Here is a 24,726-nt window from a genome sequence, read left to right as displayed (position 1 = left end):
TGAAAGCCTAACATCATATTCACTGCAGACATTGTGGTCCACATTCCAGGTTGTGACCCTGACATGACTTAAGTTGTGCAATCAGGTTACTTTCTAGATCAAATGCATGTTTTGAATTATGCAACTCCCATAGTTGTGTTATGCGTAACATTTTTTCCTAACTTCATCCTCCTTAGATGATTTTTGGGGGTCTCTTATATTGAACCCTGGGCTTTACCCCTTACTGTTTTCTAAAATCCAGTTCCTATATTCAATCTCCCTGAATATAATATTTAGTTGATTTTTTATTTCTGGCCAAAATATATATTAAATATAATATATTGAACATAACAAAATTCTATTCTGATGCGTACATTTTTCTAGCTTTCTTAAAACTTTCATGCTACTTATTCTAATAGCAAGTGAATCATCTTGTTCATAAAAAGTGTATATCATTTTTGGTCTTCACCTGGTGGCATGAACATTGAATTAAGGAGACTATATTCCTCTCCCTGGTGCATGATTCAATGCTCAGGGGAGCTGAGAGTCTATGAAGAAGAGAAACATAAGTCTGCCCAGCCCCATCTCTTTATCTAGGCCTCTATTTTCCTATCCTTCCCTTTGTATTCCCCAGTCCCCTGCCTCTCTCTACAGAAACCCTTCTGTGTTCTTAAAAGAGGAAAATAAATATATTCAATTGCCTATAAGACATCCACAAAAAACTTAACCAGTTTTTTTTTTTCATTGACTAATAAGTTGTTTTGATATTCTAGAAAGAGTCACTTGGATCTATTTTTTTAAAATATATTTTATTGATTTTGTATAGAGAGGAAGGGAGAGAGATAGAGAGTTAGAAACATCGATGAGAGAGAGTCATCAATCAGCCGCCTCCTGCACACCCCTTACTGGGGATATGCCTGCAACCAAGGTACATGCCCTTGACCAGAATCGAACCCGGGTCCCTTCAGTCCCCAAGCCGATGCTCTATCCATTGAGCCAAACCGGTTTCGGCCACTTGAATCTACTTTTAAAAACAAACCTTTAATGAAGATCAGAGTGCCAGACATAGGTATTCATCTATATGATGTTAGAGGAAGTGTCTGTTAATATTTTCATCAGGAAAACAAATATTTTTGTTGATAGAACATTTTTGTGCTTTCTTATCAATAACTTACTTTTCTTTATAAATGACAACTGTGAAAAAATTACTTCCCTTAGGTCTCTGACTGTCTAAATATGGTCTTTGATATTCATGGATGCTTGTTTCACAGTGTTTACTCACCTGATGCCAAAGTGCTAACTACCTGGAACCAGAGGTAAGGAAATACTTATTTAAAAATTAAAGATTAACGGTGAAGTAAAAGTTGATTATGTGTGTGGAAAAAAATATGTAGAAACATGTTGATTATCTTTGGTAAATTATATGTAGCTTACTTGGTACATTATAAACTCTTGTTAAAGAATAACTTACTTAGCACATAATATAGCTACAAATGTCAATTCATTTCATCCTTTTAAGAGCCTACTTCACATATGAGAAAACTGACGCAGGAAGAAGTTAAGTAATTTGCCAAAGGCTATGTAACTAAATAAACATTAGAGCTAATGTCCAAGCCAATGCAGTCTAGATTCAAAGCTGAGACCCTTAAATAATATAGTTATCTACAAAAGCATATATATTTACTGTTTAAAAACAGGATGGCCCTAGCTGGTTTGCTCAGTGGATAGAGCATCAGCCAGTGGACTGAAGCATCCCAGGTTCCATTCTGCTCAGGGACACATACCTTGGTTGCAGCAGACACTATCCCGGCTCTGATCAAGGCTCTCCTGGGAGGCAACCAATCCTCTCTCACATCAATGTTTCTCTCTATTTCTCCCCCTCATTTCCACTCTCTATAACAAAATCAATGGAAAATATACTTGAGTGAGGCTCACCAAAACAAACAAACAGGATGTGTAGCTTTGGGTTCCCAAAAGGCTAGATCAGTGTGCATCAGCATTAAGTTTACTATCAAACAGGGGGAAACAACAGTAGACAACACAGCCCAAATTTTGTCACCTTGGTTCTACAAGTGTAGATTTCTCATATTCTTTCTACCAGTGAAGGCAGTCATTCTAGAAGCGCTAATGGTGTTAGATAACAAAGAAAATCAAAGCATGGTAAAGGTAGGCGAAGGAACCAATGAAAGCCAGTAATTTGCTGTCAAAAGGAAGGAATAAAAAATGTGAGAGACAAACTGATGCAAACATTTATGGAGGGGGAAAAATACTATAATCAGAGCTTGCACTCACAAGAGAAAAGTAAACGCAGTTTTATTACCCTTTGTTTATAAACTTCTCATGAAGTCACAGTCATGTTATAGAGACAGGAAGAAATGTGGAAAATGATTGGTCTTAGAATCATCCAGTATATATTCAATGACCAATAATATATAAAATATAGCATAAAAAGTTGTGAACAAACTGGTTTTAGACCACCATTTGAAGAGTTTAAGAACTATCTGCTGTATAAACCAGATGATTAATGATAAAGGAGATAGGCTGAATAACAGTCCCCAAAGATGCTCACACCCTAATCTCTGTAACCTGTAATATGATATCTTACTTAAAAAAAAAGGTGGGGAGTTAAGGGTTGAAAATCAGTTGACCTTAAAATAGAGAAATTATCCTGGATTCTCCTGGTGGGCCCAACATAATCACAGGGATCCCAAGATGTGGAAGAGGAATACAGAGAAGAGTTCTAAGTGATGCCAGATGAGAAGGATTCAACCACCACTTCTGGCTTTGACCAGGAAGAAACCACAAGTTAACAAATGCAGATTATATAAAAGTATATAATCTTATTAATCAATGTCACCTCCCAATGCATTTAATTTTTAAAAGCAATACAATAAAAATTCCTTGATCTAATAAGTTCTTTAGTAAGGACAAAGGCTATAAGTTGGATAGGTAAAAATCATAGTATTTTTATATACTGGCAACAATCAATTGGAAAATGGACTTTAAATTAAATGTAGGCTCACATAGCATTACCTCACTGCCTTAAGGTGAATTGATTTAGTACTTTAATTCTGTCTGCAAAATCCCTTCACAGTCCCTCCTAGATCAGGGCTTGATTGCATAACTTGGAGAAAGTACACCAGAGGGCAGAGATCTTGAGGCCCATTTTAGAATTCTACATACCACAAGTATTTATACATTCACTAATATGGATAGATCCAAAAACATGCTACCTAAAAGAAACTAGTCAAATTAAGAGTCCACATACTGAATGGCTTCACTTAAGTAAAATTCTAGAAAAAGCAAGAATAATCTATACTGATAGGAATTAGGTCAGTAGATATGCATTCCTGGGATTAGGAGGTATGATTAATTGCAAATGGGCACAGATGTATTTTTCAGGTTATGGAAATTTACTACATGTTGATTGTAGTGTTGGTTATACAGGCATATACATTCATCAAAACTCTATGAACTCTTTGAATGTATTTTATGGTATGTACATTATATATTAATACAGTCAATTTTTAAAGTTAATACCATATGATTTCACTTACATGGGGAATATAAGAAACAAAAACAAAAACAAGTGAATAGAAACAACAGATTGATTACCAGAATGGGAGAGGGTGAGAAAAAGCAAAATGGATTAAGGTAAAAAAATTGTATGTGATGCATAAAAACTAGACCTTTGGTGTTGAGCACTCCATAGTGTATACAGATATAGAGTTATATAATGTAATAAAGCACATTTATCTCAATAAAATGTTTTAAATAAAGGGAAAAAAAGAAAAGAAACTCAGGGAGCTTCTAGAGCATTGGTTCTCAACCTTTCTGAGGCCATGACCCATTAATGCAGTTCCTCATGTTGTGATGACCCCCAACCATAAGGTTATTTTTGTTAATGAATCTTTGTGTAAATATCTGTGTTTTCCAATGGTCTTAGGCTCTACCCCCATAGCAAAGTTGCTAAGACCATCAGAAAACACAGATATTTACCTAACGATTCATAACAGTAGGAAAATTATAGTTATGAAGTAGCAACAAAAATAATTTTATGGTTGGGATCATCATAACATGAGGAACTGTATTAAAGGGTCGAGGTATTAGAAAGGTTGGGAAACCATTGTTCTAGAGGCTTCAAAAGGCAATATCCTCAGCTTGAGTCTCCAGGAAGGTCTATAGCCTGGCTGACACCTTGATTGTAGCTCAATAGGACCTATCTTCTTTCCTATAGGATTCTAAGATAATAAATGTGTGTTTATTAAGCTGTTAAAGTCTGGAAAAACTGTATACAACTAATAGGCCCACCTAAATTCAGTCCTTGTGACCACAGATCTACTTGAAGGAGCTTCATCTTGGCACTGCTGACAATACCGATTATGGAATGATGTGACACCTGCCATGGCACAGTGACTTAAGAGTTTGTTTTCCAGAAGTTGAGCTCCATTGAAGCTTTTCATGCACTGTCACTGAGTTTCTATGTAGCTGTTAAATCTTCAGTCTTTCAATGATGCTTATAGACACCATGTATTTGTGTCCATCTCTGGTTACTCTGAACTATTTCTTATCCTGATTGGACTAAAGGGAACTAGAGCCACTTCCCATAAAACTCCAGAAATACTCCCTTTTATATACGGAGAAGCCAGACATTTGTGTTGATAGGGAACTGTGGAGTGAATATGCTTGAATTACCATAAAAAAGCACATGCCAAAATATGTGTCATTATGTTTTAACCATATGAAATGATAGCACATACAACAGAAGCATCAAGAGTATAGAACCTTTCATAGTCTCAAAAAATACTCATCTAGATAAAATGGTTCTTTGAAGAGATAATGAGGTAACAAATAATAATTCATTGTCTTACTTATATTCATTACAAGTAATGAATGGGATTCCAGGACAGCCTTAGACTATATTGCTCTATTTAACAACTATTAAATATCTGAGAACTCCTCCTGAATATTCCTTTTAGGAACTGTGGAAAGAGTTAGAAGAGATTTGAACTCTTTGGATTTTGAAGAAAATGAGTTTCCAAAAATGCAAACATGGACTTATAAAATTCCATACTACCACTGTATAACTGTAATTTATATTTATATTTCACTTTAATAAACTTATATTTTGAATTTTCATTTTAAGAAAGGTAATTAAACTTCTCAAGCTGAGACTATCTCAAATAGAAAACACTCAAACTGTGTGCTTAATAGTAATAATTGGAAACTTAAACACCCATATTCTGACTCAAATAATCTTTTTTTTTGGTGAGAAATAAAAAAATAATATATTTTCTTCTTACCATCTCCTTTTCTTCTGATCCTTTGATCTTTTTCCCTAGTTTTATCTAACTGAACAAGCTGCCTATAAAAATAATATTCCAACCTTTAACAGTAAAAATATTGTTGATATTATGTTAAAAGATAAATGGAATTAAGATTTAGGACAGATTAGTCTTGGAATTCCCTATTCAATATGGTAATTCAATATACCAATTGGTCAAAGTTATTTCTAAAGGATACTTGTTAACAGACAAAATAAACAAATATCTTTAAATTGCCTTTATGTAGGAAAGTTTAGCATGTGGTATTTTGATAAAGCTCAAATTTGTGAAAGAATTTCATGAAAGAAAAAATTCTGCACATTTAAGTAAAACAATTTGCTTAGTCAAACAACCACATGTGTGTAAAATATAGACACTTGATAAAGTTTATGTTATAAATTAGAGTTTATAAGCATTTGCTTTTTATAACACTGCATTTTCCTAAACCCCCAAAAAACTCAGATTTTTTATGTATTTTAAATTTAAATATTTAAAGGTCCACATTTGATAAAATGATTGATTGAATGTAGGTGTCCTTGTTATTTCCCTTTACGTCAATAATCTTAAGCCTTTAAAGTCCTGCCGATTAATATTTTACTGAAAGCCCTAAACAAATTTCATTTGATTTCATGTTGGAGAATTAATGTGTTATCAAAATTAGGATATCTATTTTTGTGCAATCAAAATAATATATTTATTCTCAAGAAGAGTAGATAAAAAAGAAAACTTTCCTATATTATTTCAAAAGAGCTAGATTCTATAACTTAAGAGGGATACAGTTATTTCTATCTCTCTGCTATTTCAATATAAAAACACATAGAATGCAACTAGGATGCTCTATTTCAGTGTCTTAAACAGAGTAACTAGAGTTAACATAGCCACTTAGTCACAAATGCAGCCTATTTCTAATTCTTGCTGAAATCAGTTCTCAGAAATATGATTTTTTTTTAAAATTACATTAATACCCATATATATGAGAAAGGTATTTTGGCTTGTGAAGAATGAATATAGCTTCTATTCTGGTAAGATTTTAAAAAGATGAAAAGCAGCATCATCCTTACAGGAAATAAGTCCTAATCTTCTCTGTTCTATTTGAAGAACAGTCACAAATCATCTTAAAGTCATGGCTCCCAGTGGTGAATTCTCACTCTATCTTAGGCTTTTCACTTCACAAAATTTGAAAAATCAATGAGAGAATTTCAATCAGAATAAAAATGTGAGCACCTGAAATCTGGGAAAGAGCAAATGACTCCATAACACATTGATATTTTGGATTTGGTAGCAGTTGGTATGGAGGCAATTTTGTTTTAATTGCAGAGAATGAGATGGGGTTTTAGGGTTATTTATAGACAGTGCATAAACAACTCCATGTATGCTCAATCCTTTAACCTTAGAGCAATAATAATTTAGTAAACTGCTAAAACACTACTAGAAATGAATGTCCACATCACATACTGAGAAGGGTTCACTGGCATGAAGGAAATAATTTATAATAGATGTAGGCAAACACTTGTTAGGTATGGACTAGGCAAGCTATTTTACTCTAACTTAACAGCAACCTTGCCATCTAAAATTTGGGGCTAAAAACACCTACTCTATAGGGTGCTTGTGAAGATTTTATGAAATCATAGATGAGGGTCAAGCCTGAAGAGATTGATATGGTAGGAGAACCCATGGATTAGAAGTCTGAACACACAGATTCCAATCCTAGCTCAGTTACAGACTAGCTACGTGACTTATACATATGATATAAATTCTCTGGACCTCATCATTTGTATTTCAAATGTGTTTGTTTTTAAAATACATTGTATTGATTTTTTTACAGAGAGTCAGAGAGAGGGATAGAGAGTTAGAAACATCAATGAGAGAGAATCATTAATCAGCTGTCCGTTGCACACCCACTACTGGGGGATGTGCCCGCAACCAAGGTACATGCTCTTGACCTGGAATCAAATCTAGGACCTTTCAGTACGCAGGCTGACACTCTATCCACTGAACCAACCAGGTTTCGGCAAATGTATGTATGTGTGAATGTATGTATGTATGTATGTATGTATGTATGTATGTATGTATGTGTGTTTTTTAAAAAAAAGTGGATCCTTATATGTGTTCTACCTGCCTCATAGCTCTATTTTCAAATTTTGATAAAAAATACATTTATAAATCAAGAAAAGACAAGACTGTGTTAGTGATATTACTTATGGCTGAAAAGCAGTCTTTAAAGATCTCTTCACTTTCCAAGACACCACCAAACATTTCATGGGGGTAAAAACATTGCATGAGGGGGAGAAAAATCACACCACATACATTCTATTCTTTACTTTCAGAAAACATTTAGCCTGGTTGGTGTGGCTCAGTGATTGAGCATTGAACTATGAACCAGGAGGTCACAGTTTGATTCCCAGTTAGGGCACATGCCCAGGTTGCAGGCTCAATCCCCAGTGTGGAGCATGCAAGAGGCAAACAATCAATGATTCTCTCTCATCCTTGATCTTTCTATCTCTCACTTCTTCTCCCTTCCTCTCTGAAATCAATAAAAACGCATAGTTTTTTAAGTGTAATTTGGGGGTTGAGATAAATTATCTTCACCTGCATTAGCTAACTTCATAAAAGAGAAATTAGAAGGAAGGGTACATATACAATATTTATCACGAAATTATATATTCTGTGTTAAAAGTAATTTTATTCCCTTGTATAGAAAGGAATTTTAGTTGCATCTGTATTTTCTATGATTATGTGAATCTATGAGCATTTACATACAATTCCTGTTGAACCCCCTCCTATAGATAATCACACCATCCTAGCAATCCCCAGGATAAAAATTCTTATGTCACTAGATTAAAATTTCAGTTATAACACTAACTCTTAGCAATCTGACTTAAAACAAATTACTCTGTGCCTATTGCCAACTATGTACTAAAGGGAATTATAATAGCAACCTATAGAATTGTGAGGAAGAGATAAGAGTAATAAAACACCTTCATATAGAAAATAGGAAATGCACAGAATTATAGTACAATATAGCACAGGATACATGGATATATGTTTAAGTATCAGCTGTATTGCATGATACGTATACTTATGAATCAATATAAGTAATTTTATCCAAAGAAATATACCCTTATTAGATGGCATTTGAAATTACGGATGGTATAAATTTTTTGTAATTCTTTCAGTGAGATTCAAGATCAATATATCTTTCCTTGAATCTCTTGAAATTCTGAGCCACCATGTAAGAAACCCAATTTTCCTGAGACTGTGAGGCTGAGAAAGAGGTCAAGTGAGTCACACGACAGGGTCATGTGGAGAGAGAGAGAGAGAAATGACTACCCCCCTCTCCCCTAGTCCATCTAAGTGTAAGAAGGTGAAGAAGGCTTTCTGATGACTCCCACCTTAGCTGCCATCTAAGTGTAACTTAATGAGAACCTCCTAGTCCAGCCCATGGATCTCAAAATTTATAAAAGATAGCATGTTGTTTTATGCCACTACATTCTGTGGAAGTTTATTATGGAAAAATATATAGCCAGAAAGACCAAATTTTGACATTTCTGTCAAGGTTAAGAATTTCACAACTGCTTGGAACAGATTTTTTCCCTGCCCCTCCCTCCCTCCCTCCACACACACACACACACACACACACACACGCACGCACGCACACACCTATATACTCAGCTAAATCTATACACATATATGTATACACACATATAAAAATAGCATTATTTTCAGATTTCCCATATAAAATAGGGATCTAAAGTAAAAAGTGGATTGCAAAATAAAGGATGGAAATATACTGAAAATGACAGCAAATACAACTTTTTTAACTTAACTCTGAAATTCCAGCAATCATGAATCAAAAAGGAAAATTGTATATATATCTCATTATTGAAATGAGAAGAAACTAATTACTCAAGATATTTATTATATTTACGGAAACAAAGGGAAATTCTGTTTCAAAGGTGCATTTAATGCAGGTACCTAGATAATGTAGAAAGCAGAGTTTCTAACATTAATAACTACTCACAATTAGCTTTTACATCAAATCCATAACAAAATAATATCAAGTGTAAATTCATTAATAAAAATTAAGATAGCAAACTTGGGATATTTTTTCAAGCCATTTAAAAGAGGGCAATTTCCTTAACATTAAATACAAAATTGGCAACTTATATGAACAGTTTATAAAAATAATGAAATGGCTGTGAAATACATGGAAATATTTTCAGTCTGCCTACTATTAAGAAATGCAGAATAAAATTTAAAAATATACAGCATTTTCAAATCTCTGATAAAGATAAAATCATATTAATGACTTACCACATAGTGGAGGAAGCAGGGGACAGTAGCTTTCAAATCATTGTTGACATGAGTTTCTCTATAGCTCTTTGACAGCAATTCTGCAATAACTCCATCTCTAGAGCTCCATCTACACAAACATGTACACACATTTATAAACATATCTATAAAGATGGTCATTAAATAATAGTTTTCAATAAAATGTAGCCGAGGGTAAAATATGTAATGATTAATAATGATTGGTAAGCTTTAGCCGGTTTGGCTCAGTGGATAGAGTGATGGGCTGCAGACTGAAGGGTCCCAGGTTTGATTTGGTCAAGGGCACATGCTGAGGTTGGGGGTTCGCTCACTAATAGGGGACATGCAGGTGGCAGCTGAAAAATGATTCTCTCTCATCACTGGTTTTCTACCTCCATCTCCTTCTCCCTTTCTCTCTGAAATCAATAAAAATATGTTTAAAAATAAAAATAATGGTTGGTAAAATAATGTTGTATTCAAACATAGAAATCCTACGCAGCCTTTAATAAGATACAAGTATAGATTTAATATATATTTAAGATACAAGTGTATGCTTAACACATCAGGTGTCTGATATGTTATTTACATTATCATATGTATAAAGAGAATCGTGTGCATGTGCATATGCAAGGGCATAAAATATCTTTGGAAGCATTCATAAGAACCTATTAACAGGAATATATCTTGAAAATATAATGGGAAAATAATAATGGGATACTGATTTATTTTTATGTAACTATAATCTTACTATTTTTAAAACACCTGACTTTATTTTCTCACTAAAATTATTGAAGTAGTCAAAGATAAGTAATTCCCCAATGCTTCTAAATGACTTGCAAAAAAAAATTCAAAACAAAACACAGAAAACTAATGTGACCCAAGAGGGTAGTATTTGTCATTGAAGGTGATGTGGTTTACAACAGTGGATTTATTTTACATTCCAGAGAAACCTAGAATTCCCATTACCTGGTGCCACTGTGAAGGCTGATAAAAGGTAATGTGGTCAAAATTATGCTGGCTATCCCTCACCAGCTAAGTCAACCAGTCCACTTTTCCTGTTTTATACATTGATGATACAGAAAGTGCTCTGCTTGAATGGAACATTTCAGATATATGGGAATGCATTAATAACATCCCCAACCTGTCAACTGGGATGCATGAGACAGGTAATTAGATTTTAAATTTGTCTTTATTGCTAAAAATATCAGAGATGTGCATCCCGCCCCCCTTTCCACCATTGCCGCCCACCATCCCACTCCTGCCCCTTCCCCAAGCCTTCACAGAACTATTGTCTGTCCATGGGTTATGCATATAGGAGTAAGTTCTTTCATTAATCTATTCATATCATTCCATAGCAGTATAAGACTTCTATGATGTAAGGCAGTTGTATATGTGTATAATTAAGCCTCCTACACCTTTCTTGTTTTAATATATTTTTACTATGGGCAATATCTAGAAAAGGTATTAGCGATTTATGAGCCCAATTTCCTAACAAACAAAACTCCCAGAAGTTTTCTTTTCAATTATGTAAGATTTCTTGTGTTTTATGTAACAGTCTGGAGTAATTTCACATGAGCCTTAATAACTTTGTCACATTTATTGAGGAGCCAATTATTAAAATCTACAACTTTATAGAACACAACGTGGTATTTTCTTTAGTAAGGATAGGTTTCAGATTTCCAGTTTGGGCTTAGTTTCTAATCTCTATGCTTGGATCATTAAATTCCTTTTCTAACTGCAACTAAATATGTCTTCTACCTCATTTCACTTCTGGATACTATTTAAACGGCATTTGGCTCCCAATATCTATTGCAGAATGAACAGTTCGTTTGCTTATGTGTGTCAGAGACCACGTCTACTTCCACTTCAATATCAGGAAAAAAAGATGTTACTGACACTGTGACTTCCTGCCTTGTGTGACTTGAGCTGGAGCATTATCTCTAAAGCTCTGATACACATTCTCACATTCCTATAAATTATGGCCCCTTCCCTATATGTTTAATCTCTCATTAGCCATATTTGTCTACTGGATTCTCCATGGGATTCCACCCATGTCTCTAATAATGCCTAGAAACTGACTTATTTTTTTATTTGATTTTCATTTCTGGTCTTAATTTTCAGCAACATTACCCTCTCAGACCCATTTCCATTTGCTATCCCTCAATGACTATTCTTGGACTTCCCTATCTCTAGGCTAACTGATGGCTCTATTTGTTCTATGCTCCATTGAGATCCTATTGTCTACCTGGAGGGAGGTGTTTAATAGGATTTTAAAATAATATTAAAGTGGTTTTGAGATTCTGTTTACAGGAAGAAATGGTTTAAATCCTAAAATCTATTGAATAGGTACAATCACAGAGACTCCTTGTTGGAAGCTGATTAGATATTCATGGGGAACTGAACATTATTTACCAAAGACCCACATCCTCATAAATCACACATACTAAAAATTTGAAATTAAAAAAAAAAATGGGAGTACATTTTTCCATTATAAATTATAGTACAACACAGGTTTTTACAGTAATACAACCTATTCTGAGTCTAAAATTAACTAATATATTGGGTAGAGCATGAAAGGAATTTCTGTGGAGGTATTACTAGTAAACCCCATCATCTCCCCCATCAACTGGAACATAGCCACTGGAAATTTACAAGCTATCATGTTTTAGAGGAAATCAGAGATAAGAAGCTACCTAATCAGTTAAATTTCTGAATGCTAATTCTTAGAGATCCCTCAATGTACTTTAAAATAAGGGGGAATGGCCAAAACCGGTTTGGCTCAGTGGATAGAACATCGGCCTGCGGACTGAAGGGTCCCGGGTTCGTTTCCGATCAGGGGCATGTACCTTGGTTGCAGGCACATCCCAGTGGGAGGTGTGCAGGAGGCAGCTGATCGATGATTCTCTCTAATCGATGTTTCTAGCTCTCTATCCCTATCTCTTCTTTTCTGTGAAAAATCAATAAAATATATTTTTTAAAAAAAGGGGGGGGATGGAAAATAATAATTGTGCTTCTTATAATTTTGTTAATATAATGGCATATGTGCATCCAAACAATATAGTAAAGAATGGTATGAAGGAGATGAAGGAGAAATAAACTACCAATGAAGAATCTTTTTTCCCCCCCAGAGTCAAGGGCTGACATTTTAGTTTCCCTAAGGGAGAGGTTAAAGAAAGTGAACGGGGTGAGATACCAATGCATGTCACCAGGCTGTCAGAGAAGAGGGAAAGAAGGTGAAGAGCTGTCAACTGAAATGGAAAAAGAGAGGGGATGTATAAAATATTCTAGCAAACCAACTGTACTCCTACAACTTTAGACAAGCCAGTAAACTTACTATTCTTTTTTCATTTCAAAACAAAACTAGCCCAGCTCAGTGGTTGGGCATCGACCCCATGAACCAGGTGGTCATGGGTTGATTCCCAGTCAGTGCACATATCTGCGTTGCTGGCTCAATAGGGGGCATGCAGGCAGCAACTGATAGATTATTCTCCCTCATCATTGATGTTTCTATCTCTCCCTCTCCTTTCCTTTCTCTGAAATCAATAAAAAAATAACATTTTTAAAGTGTCTATAAAAAAAGATAACCAATCCTCAGAATACATTATTTTTACTTAGTTCTAAACCATCACTATTATAGTCAATTTTACAATCTAAGCCTTGCAGTTGCTAATTTGCAACAATGCCACTCCTCTGAGGCATAAAAATCAAGTTAATAAAATACAACCCAAATGGAATGATAGAGAAGACAGCCATAAATGAAGTTAAAAATAGAATGTGTGATATCCTTACAGAATATCCACAAGTATCAAAATCCACAAGTATCTCTTATTAAACCAGATTTCCCCAATGTCTCTGCAATCCTACAGTGACAATGTGCCTTATTTTTACCTTCCAGAGAGAAACATATTATCAATACACCTACAAAAGCCTCTGAACATTAAACTCTAATAGTCAGCCACTCCCATTCATATGTCAAGGCAACATGTGAAATTGTTCTAATGTCCTGTCTTTGAAACCTCAGAGAAACTAGACCGAAAAAAGAGTGCCTTGTAAAAGATTGTAAAGAAAACATCCAAAAAAAAAAAAAAACCAACTTGATAATATATCAAAAATGTTGAATAAATTATAAATCTTGATTGGGTAGTCACATTTAAAATATTGAATTATTTAATAAGACTTTAATTTTAGAATACTCTTATATTCATAGAAAAATTGGAGACAGCTCACATACCCCACACCCAGTTTCCCTCATCATTAGCATCTCGTATTCCAATGGCACTTTTGTCACAACTACTGAAACAGTACTGACACACTAGCTTAAACAAGTTCATACTTTGTTCAGATTTTTTTTTAGTTTATACATAGTGTCCTCTTTCTCTTACTCTTTCACCATGCCACCCACATTCTATTATGTTATCTCCTTAGGCTCCTTTTGGATATGAGAGTTGCTCAAACTTTGCTTTTTATTCAGTTGGAATATTGGTCAGGTAATTGGTAGTTTGTTTCTCAACTGGGATTTTAAAAATGTCTCTCCCATGGTCCAATTGGGATTATTGGTTTGGGGGAGGAAGACCACAGAGGTAAAGTTCCAGTTTTATCATTTATTAAGGGTCAACACTATTGAGAAAACAGTGTTATTGATGTTTACCTTGATCATTTGACTGAGGCAGTTTCCTTGAGGTTTGCCAAATGTAAATTCACTGCCCCTCTTCTCATGCAGGACTCTTTGGAAGAAAGTCACTATGTATAGCCCATACTTAAGGAATGAGAAATTATGTTCCTCCTCTTGAAGATGGAGCATCTAAAACATATATTTGTAATTCTTGTACATTGAGAAGTTTGTCTTTTCTGCCCCATGTATTTATTTATCTAGTCACTTACTCATGTCAGTGGGGTCTCAAGGATATTTATTTTATAACATGGTTTGTAACACTACTTACTTATGTTGCTCAAGTTATTCCAACTTTGGCCATCAAGAGCTCTTGCATGTTTACATGTTGTTCCTGAATTCTCTGACATATCCCATGTGTGATGGATTTTGTCAATTTTGAGAACTTCCTCATCTTATGTGTTTTCTGGATGAGCCATGGAACCAGCCATTTCTCCAAGGAATTCTAGTTGCTTTTATTGGAGAATGGTCTAAAAAAACAAGTTCCGGATATCATGAGGGCTTCATTGCCACTGTAATCTTGCTGCTCCCAGGCCCTCTCAGCTGACTGAGCAAAAAGAATAGATGTGTGCACTAACTAATGTATATACATATATCTGTATTTCTATAAGTATCCACTGTATCTATTTTAAGCTAAACCTGAGTTTAAACATAGACCATTCTAGTCTGCTCTCCTTGCTTACCTGTAACTTCCCAAGCCAGCACTGAGAAACCTGGCTTCCAAAAATCACCATCTGGGTTTTTTGTTGTTGTTTTTTGTTTTGTTTTGTTTTGTTTTGTTTTTGGGTTTTTGTTTTGTTTTGTTTTGTTTTGTGTGTGTGTGTTTTAATTGGGGGTTTTTTGTTTGTTTGCTTGTTTGTTTTTACTGTTAATACCTTTGATGACTCCATGCATATCTTAATATCTAAAAATTAATAAACTTATTTTATGGTGTAAACATCTTCTAATTTGGCTTTATTTTATTGTCCCTCTATTTTCTCTTTAGGATTTTAAAATTACTTATTTATAAGATATCCTGTAACTTATTCTTGAAGTCTATTTTCTAGTAGGAATAGACACATGGATACACAAAACCACAATGGCAATCACATACACACAGACACAAGGAGAACTTCCTAAGATCTCAGAGATCATGCAATCCATCCTTTCTTTAAAATATGTAGTAATTGAGGCCTAAAAAGATCTCTTAAAATTATTGAATGTTTTAGATTTTGAAAACACTCAGCTAAACGCTCATATTACAAATAAAGAAATGTACACTCATAGTGTTTAATAATTTTGTAGCTGGTCAATGACAGAAAAGGAAGACCACCTAAAATACAGGAAAACTGCTTTCCTATTAATAATTATACCCACCCAGAGAGACATTATGGGTTCTGGCAATACATCATTTAGCGGTATTCTTAGAACTGAAATGTCCCAGTATTGGGGGTTTTAAGATCAGCCACCTTAGTATTTTATACTTTGAACCAGTTATTTTTAAAATGAGACCGATATATCTATAAATATATAAAAACCTAAGTGATTGTCCAACCAGCTGAACGGCCAGTAGCTATGACATGCTATGATGTGCAATAACCACAAGGGGCAGACACTCAACACACAGGCATGGAAACATGGAACAGACTGATGAATCCCAGAGGGACTGGGGCTAGGTAAAGGGCAAGCAGAGATTATATGCATACTAGAGGCTTGGTGCACAAATCCTGGGCTGCAGGGACAAGGCCAAAACTGGCTCTCCGACATCCCCTGAGGGGTCTTGGATTCTGGGAGGGCACAGGCCAGGCCAAGGGGCCCCACCAGTGTACGAATCCATGCACCTGGCCTCTAGTGTATATGTAAATTACTCAACAATTACAATGAGAGAACTAGGCTCATTTGCAAAAATGATAATGTATATAAATGATCAAAGATCAGTTTCTGACATTATCTACTTGATTACTATTCATTTTTATTCTTAAGCTTGAAAAAAATTGAAAACACAATCAAAATAACATTTAGTAAACAAACCGATCAGCATTTGTGTCCCATACTGAGAATTGTTATCATTTACATCATTTTAGTTAATAATTCTGTAACTGTTACATTTTAGGTTAACTGAACATTTTTAAAAAATAACTTCATCTCTTAACATGGAATTATGCTCTCATTTCAAACTTAATTGTTACCATTATAACTAGCAAGATAGCCAAAACTGGTTTGGCTTGGTGGATAGAGCGTCGGCCTGTGGACTGAAAGGTCCCAGGTTCGATTCCGGTCACGGGCATGTACCTTGGTTGCGGGCACATCCCCAGTTGGGGGTGTGCAAGAGGCAGCTGATTGATGATTCTCTCTCATTGATGTTTCTGGCTCTCTGTCCCTCTCTCTTCCTCTCTGTAAAAAAAAAATCAATAAAATATATATATTTTTTAAAAAAAATAACTAGCAAGATAATCTTATGTAATAGGGTAATATGCAAATTGGTTGGGACACCATCACAGTTATGACCGATCAGCAGGCTGTGTGTGCAGCAGGCACAGGGACTTGCCCAGGGCCAGCCCATGGCTCAGGCAAGCCATCAATAGCTGCTGCTGCTGCTGCTGCTGCGAGGGCCTGAGGCTCAGGCAATGAAGGCTGGCGAGGATCAGGCAAGCTACTGTGGCTGCAAAGGCGGAGGCTCGTGGTTGGCAGTAGCAGCAGCAGAGGCATGGTGGGGTCATCGCCTTCCCCTGATCTCCAGGTCCCCTCCTGTTGAGGGAGGCCAGAGGCAGCAGCAGCAAAGGGGTGATGGCAGCAGTGCCTTTCCCTGATCAGCTGGTTGCCTCCGGCAAAGGGAGACCAGACTGCAGCTTACGCCCCCTCCCCACCAGGAGTGGATCTGAGCTGTCAGTAGGACATCCACTGAGGGCTCCCTGACTGTGAGGAGCAGGCCGGGTTGAGGGACATCCCCCCCCCCCCCCCCCCCAGTGCACAAATTTCATGCATCAAGCCTCTAGTCTATATAATAAAAGCCCAGTGACCGAATGGCAGAATGACCAGGACAAGCACTTGACCACTCGCTATGACCTACTCTGACCACCAAGGGCAGATGCTCAACATAGGAGCTGGGCCCTGGTGGTCAGTGCGCTCCCACAGAGGGAGAGCTGCTCAGCTGACTGGGATGAGTGGTGCTCCCACAGCAGGAGCAGCCGCTCAGAGGGCAGGTCCACAGCCACTCAGCTAATCTGGATGAGTGACATGCCCACAGAGGGCCAATCCCTGCAAGCCACAACCCCCAACAGTGCACAAATCCTGTGCACTGGGCCTCTAGTATTAATAACAGGAAAGGAGTAAAGGGAAGGCCAGGCACACTATAAGCACATGGGCTGAGCAGGAAACTCACAATTAATTACTTAGTCAATGGATGCTCTTTCTGTGAAACTGTTAGGTGTAAGTGCAATCTATTACTTTATTATCATTTATTGTGCTGTGTTTGTGTTTTAAGAAAATAAATAAAAAGAATAATTTATTTATTTATTCCTTTTATTTGTGTCTGTATGTTTCATTTTTTGACTGTTCCCTCTATTGCCTTTCAAATTTGAACAGGCCTAGTGATTGAAGTGAGGGTGGATGGTAATGACTAAAAGGATAGATGGGAACTGATTTTGTTTTGATTTCTAATGCTCTCAATGGTAAAACGAATATTTTTCAATTTGCTGCTATATAATATAATGCAGAAAGTTTATATGCTAGAATAAATTTGTTATGAAATAGTCTTCTAATTCGCGACCTAACCTAGTTGTATGTATGTATGTGTGTGTGTGTATACACACACACACACACACACACACACACACACAACACACTATATATATATGTATATGGCTTTTACTTTTGGGTTGTAATACTTGAAAAATGAATGACTGGAGCTCAGCATGGAAACTCTTTAGTCTGCTGGATGAACCCAAGAGAAAAATAAAATAAATAGAAGTGAGAAAGATTTAAAGTATTAAATTTTATCACTTCTCTAGAGAAGAGCCCTGGCCAATACTGGGTTAGATCAACAAACAGTGCTTTCTGATAGATACACATTGAAACTGTTCAGTTCTATGTGGATGAAGTATTTTTACATCAGGTTGTTAAGTGCAAGGTTTTACTTGAAAATTCTCTTTTCTCTCTCAACCTGTTTTTAAAGAATCATATATATATAAAGCTGAACCACTGGTCATTATGACAATGGCCAGAAAACTGGCCCAATCAGGGGGTGGGGCCAGTCAGTCACCATCATGAAGCCCCTCCCCCCAGCTGGCTCCTGGCTCTACCCCTGATTGTCTTCTCCTACCCTAATTGGCCTGAAGCCCCTCCCACCAGCTAGCCCCACACCCAAATAGCCCCCACCATTCCAATCGGCCTGAGCCCCTCCTCCCAGCCAGCTCCACCCCCAATCACACCCACAAACACCAATCAGGGTGGGGCTGGCTGACCAAAGTCCTCTGGTCCCTCCCCTAGTTTCTGACCCCTGATTGGCCCCCCACCACTTTTTTGGGTGGGGCCAGCTGGCCCACCTTCCATAGCCCCTCCATGTAGCCAGCCCCACCCCCAGTTACTCCTCTATCCCAATCAGGAGCAGGATCACCAGCCAATCACCCATGACCCCTCCCCCAGCCTGATCTGGCCCCAATCGGGGCAGGCTGGCCAGCCAACCTCCTGCCATCATCTCCTCCTCCCGACAGGCCCAGCCCAAATATCCCCCAATTGCCCCCATGTGCCCCGATTGGGGCCAGGCCAGGGGGACCCCACCCATGCACGAATTCATGCACTGGGCCTCTAGTAAAACATAATGCTTCTAAGCAAATAAATTACTAATTTCCTAAGTGTAACTGATCAAGTCAAATATACAGACACATTCTCTTTTCCAGTTTTATTTCCCTTTATTCTACCATTCATCTTTCATTCCCTGTTCACCACGCTGAAATGTACCAACAAAGAGTGGGTGTGTGTTTTGTTTTGTTTTGTTTTTAACATATATGCCTCTTTAATTTTCTTATATTAATTTATCTTTATTGTTGAAATTACAAACAAAGGGACCATCTGTAGCACATATCTTATATGGCAATTACATAGTAGGTACTCAATAGAAGAATGAGTAAATTAATCAATAAAAAACAATGTTACTAGATGAGAAAGAGGGGAAAAAATTTTAAGTTTTCCCTTTCTCTCCTCTATATTATATCCAAATGACTTAATGAACAAATTACCTGCATGGCAAACTTATTCATCTTGTCAAAAATATCAGGTTGCTATGATAAGACAATCTTAAATTGTAAGGTATATGAAAAACCCAACTCTATTTTTCAGGAATATTTGGTTTGTTTAAAAATACTATTATACATATAACTGAAAAAAAAAGAAAACCAATAAAACAATATTGTGTATAATTTATTAATGGATTTTTATCTTTCCCACTGTTAAATCATTGCGATTTTAACAACACACACACACACACACACACACACACACACACACAAATAAAATGGATTTGAAATTCTCTAAAATCTAATCCAAATACTATTTTATTTTATTTTTTAGGATTAGAAAACTAGTCCTCCACTGATAAAACTAGAATTGAAACTATGGAAAATATAAACAACTCAGCACAGAATTTTTAGAATGAAATATTTTTTCTTTTATAATTAACACACAATACACCTATTTTTAAAAAATTAAAATTATGTAACTAGTAAATGCTAAGTACTCTGGGCATGATGAATTACACTTCAAAACCCAGAAGGCGTAAGAATCAGAGAGATGGGAGCTTTTGAACCCACTGACTGTAATAAATCTTGAGCTACTCATTTCACACTGCATACTTGATTTAGTGGGATAAAGGAAATGGATTGAGGGCACCTGAAGAAGATCTGATACAGGACAGGAGGCCTCTTGTGCTATTCAGGGACAAAAGCAAAATCACAGAACTGGCTCTCCAATCAAATTGGCAAGAGGAAAGACTTCAAGTAAAATCCTTCAGTTCAAGCATATTTTTCTTAAGATAAAAATCCTTTGTTTGGTTTTGTGTGACACATGCAGGGTAGAGCAAAAGTAGGCTTACCATTTGAGTATGAGAAACAGTTTCTTCTTGTATTATGATTTATTACTTATTTGCTTTATTTTCCACAAAAACCACTGTTAGCCTACTTTTGTCCCACCCTGTAAATAAATTCCTATAAATTTATGAAAATAGCTTATAACCGTGGTCGGCAAACTGCAGCTCGAGAGCCACGTGTGGCTCTTTGGCCCCTTGAGTGTGGCTCTTCCACAAAATACCACAGCCTGGGCGAGTCTATTTTGAAGAAGTGGCGTTAGAAGAAGTTTAAAAAAATTGTCCCTCAAAAGACATTTCAGTTGTCATACTGTTGATATTTGGCTCTGTTGACTAATGAGTTTGCCGGCCACTGACATATACTAACACATTCACCATCAAACCTCAATAATTAGTATTTAGGTATTTGAGTTTCCAGTCCTAGCCCTTATCTGAGATCTGCGAAACTAGTAGTAGGAGTTTGCAAGAGATTACTGACACTGCTTGAGTATAGCTGGTTAACCATCTATGTATGGCAGTCTTAAAAGCTTCAACAAAGATCCCTGACTTTCTTCCTACACACATACTTCATGCTGCTTCAGACACATAGGAGGATTGGACTCCTGGTTCTCTTGTGATTGGGTGGAGATGATGTGATTAGTGCTGGCTGAGCTGAGACATGTGCCACTTCCAGGCTAAGGCTTTTTTTTCTTTTCTTTTTTTCTTTTTCTTTTTTTTTTTTCTTTTTTCTTTTGTTGGAGAGAAATCCTCCTGAGATTTCTTTTTTATCTGGTATGATATTGTGATGTTGGCTATGCTATTACCCTAGATTTCTGAGTGAGTATACTGTTCAGGAAAGTCCCATCCATATTCTTGCCACCCAAATGTGAGGAGTGTGTAATGTGAGTGAGAAATGAAATTTTGCTATTTTCCAGCATTAATATATGTGGGTGAATGTTATGTAACATAGCTTAGACCTTCCGAAGTATAAAAATGTCCAGAATCAATACTTGGGATGTTCTCACGATCATTCTTAGACATCTGCAGAAGCAGCTAATATTGGTATCTCCTGGTGTGCACATTCCCAGCTGAGGTCAAACAAAGGGTCTCCTAGTCTTCTCTCCACAGTCTATCTAGAACATGCTTTGTTGTTTTGTTTTGTTTGCCATTTGGTGTTTTGTGTGGCAAACTTGCACTAGAATATTTTTGACTAAGCTTCCATACTTAGAGTTTTACAATTTCCCCTCCTCTCAGTATCTCCCAGAGGAAGCCTAGACAAACTAGTTCAGTCAGACAACAACCAGATGCACTGAGACTGCTTGCTTATTCACTCTCAAAAGCCAGCTACTGAGAAGTGGGTGTACACAGGGGATGAGGTGGGAGAAATATAATTGACTCCTCCTTTGATAAAACTATATCCCACGGAAGCTCTGACAAATCAAGCTCATTTTATACTGCTATGTTAGGTTCTAGAACTAAAGTTTATTACAGATTACGTAAGGATGTTATAGACTGTCCAGAGAACCTAACTATTATTTTAAATATTGTTTCTACGGGAAAATATATTCCAAGTTCCAAACAACTGATTCACAAATCAACTTCCGGAACACTACCAGCTCTTTTTGAAAATGTGGAATCCTACATGGAAAATGAGTAAGGCACAGAAACAAAGAGATCATACTCAGGTTTTCTATCCTTTGTGTACAAGGATGGTAATTTAATAATGATAAGACTATCGCTCTGAGCAGCCTATTATATATATATATATATATATATATATATATATATATATATATATATATATTTACTTATTCACTTATGTTTTTTCTGTCAATATGCTAAATAATTCACAGCCATTGGAAGGAATTTGGACCTCAAAATGATAAAGAAAAAAGTGACAGGCCATATACTGATCCTGTCCACAGCAAATCTGTGTATTTGAAATCCAAAGGTTTATGCCCTGACAATTATCTTCACTGGATTGTTATGTAGCAGAGAAAGATGGTGGCGGGGTGGGGGGGGGATCACCAACTGAACTCACTACCTCCTTGGAATACTTTTTGTCTTACTGACTTACTTAAATCCTAGTGAATATCCATTATGTTGGAGAAATCTGCCTGATTTTGCTAATGTGCTCAAATGATAATCCTGATTCAGGATAAGTAAAATAGATCAAAGGTAAGGTTGATATAAATATATTGAGCACACATTTCATATACACTATACATTTAGGCAAAACAGTTTTCTGTTTACCTATTTCATCTTCCTTGGTATGACATTTCTGCCACTGTGTAAGTCTTCCAGAAAGAGAGGGATTAGGAGCTCCAGTTCTCATTAAAATACATTTAGTTTCAAACCAGGCAATACTGGCTCTTCTTTGCAGAATGGAAGCAACCCGGAAAAATAATTGAGTCTACAGTATTACAGGTTGTAAGAAAAAGCCAGGGCTGTACTGTCCATTGAACATGCTAATTGATTCCGACCTTGCAAAAAGATGAAGCAAAAATGTTTTCTCTAATTGCTAAGATCTCTGGCTGGGTACATAGTCCTATTTATCACTTCACACTTGGGTGATCCATGTTGTTTCATACAGGCCCTTTTTGTTAGAAAAAGATTCTTACTTTGTAAAAGCCCACTGCTTTTAATTAATGCCTCATAGAGTGCTTTGGTATGAACATTTGGTGTGGAGAAGTTCTAATTTATTTCAAGGGGATTTTTAAACCTCTAGATTATGGATAACCTCACTGAACAAATTTCAGAGCCAATGATAACTGCTCAGTATTTTCCCAGATTAAACACCAGATGAAGAGTGTGTTGCTTTTTTATGCTGACAACAGTCACTTTCTATCAGTTGTCTGGTAACAGAATTTTAAGTGAAGTTCTACTCTAAAGAATTAAAGCTGGGCCGAAACCGGTTTGGCTCAGTGGACAGAGCGTCAGTTGCAGACTGCGGGATCCCGGGTTCGATTCCGGTTAAGGGCATGTACATTGGTTGTTTGCATATCCCCAGTGGGGGGTGTGCAGGAGGCAGCTGGTCGATGTTTCTCTCTCATCAATGTTTCTATCTCTCTATCCCTCTCCCTTTCTCTCTGTGAAAAATCAATAGAATATATTTAAAAAAATAAAAATAATTAAAGCTGGGGGATTGTCGTGTCACACCACAAGTCATACATGCTACAAACAGAGAAATTACTAAGCTACAGACACAGGCCAAGTGTACTGCAATTTTTTTTTTTTCTTAGATCAGTAAAAACATTTCCAATTTCCTTTTTGGGATATTGGAGAACCTAGGAAGAGAGGAGAGTTGAGTCACTGGGAGAGGCCGTGAAAAAAACAACAATAAGACAACAGCAGAAGACAGACTTACTAAGCAAACCAGTGAAGTAGCCCATGTTGATGGAGATCAAGAACATTCTCTACCAATGGAGTGATCACAGTTATCAGTCAGGACTGATGAGCCAGATATTATTTGTTAATTCCATTACTGTCTCCCTCGGCCAAAAAATAAGGTTTTGCAATGGTTCTTTTTGGGATTTTGAGAATCAGATGATCATTTTGGGAATTTTACTTGTCCTAATCTGGTGATTAAATAACATGTTGTCAACTACCTTTCTTTTTTGTCAATTAAACTTACATGTAATAGGCAGTGATCAGAATATAAGTAGAGAAGCATGGCTCTCCTATAGTATGAATTTCCCAGATATATGGATGAGGGCAGGAGCCAAAAGGGTGAAATAATACATCTCAAAGGAAATAACTGGGTATCTTCATTGTATCCTATTTCTAGTGGTAAACATCTGGAAAATGTTATAGTTAAGTCTGTACTAGGAATGTATAAAGATTAATAAATTTAAAATTGAGATTAAGAGGTAATGAGTACAACTTTTCTGTATTTTTAAATCTGGAATAATTTTTTATCAATGGCATCTATAAATTATGTGTTATTAGACTTACAGAGACTTAAAAGCCTAGAAGTAGGGTATTCATATTCATGAAGCAAGGTTGTATATCTAGCTATGTAAGCAAAGTCACTACATATCATGTAACTTAAATGTAACATATAAGGAAGATACGAGCAAATAATATCAAATTTCTCTAGTTCTCTAAAATCAGAGATAAGCTACAAATCTTGCTTCAGCTAATCAGCTTGCTATTGGCCATTACAAAGTTGTACAAAACAACCAAAAAAAAATGGTATGTTCAGAACTTGAATTATTACACATGAAAAACAACCAAATAGGAAACTTTGCTTTTGGCACGATTTTGGTACCCAGGACCTAAAATATAAATCCCAAGGTTAGAAAGATGACACCTTGGAGGTACTGAGCAAATTATGTGGGTGCGTCCTTAAGATATCTCAAATATGTATTCCCATATAAATTCACACAGAAATGCACACATTCTGA

Source organism: Pipistrellus hanaki, assembly GCF_964339955.1.
Source record: "Pipistrellus hanaki genome assembly, chromosome: 14".
Classification (NCBI taxonomy): Eukaryota; Metazoa; Chordata; class Mammalia; order Chiroptera; family Vespertilionidae; genus Pipistrellus; species Pipistrellus hanaki.
This window is presented reverse-complemented; position numbering follows the sequence as displayed.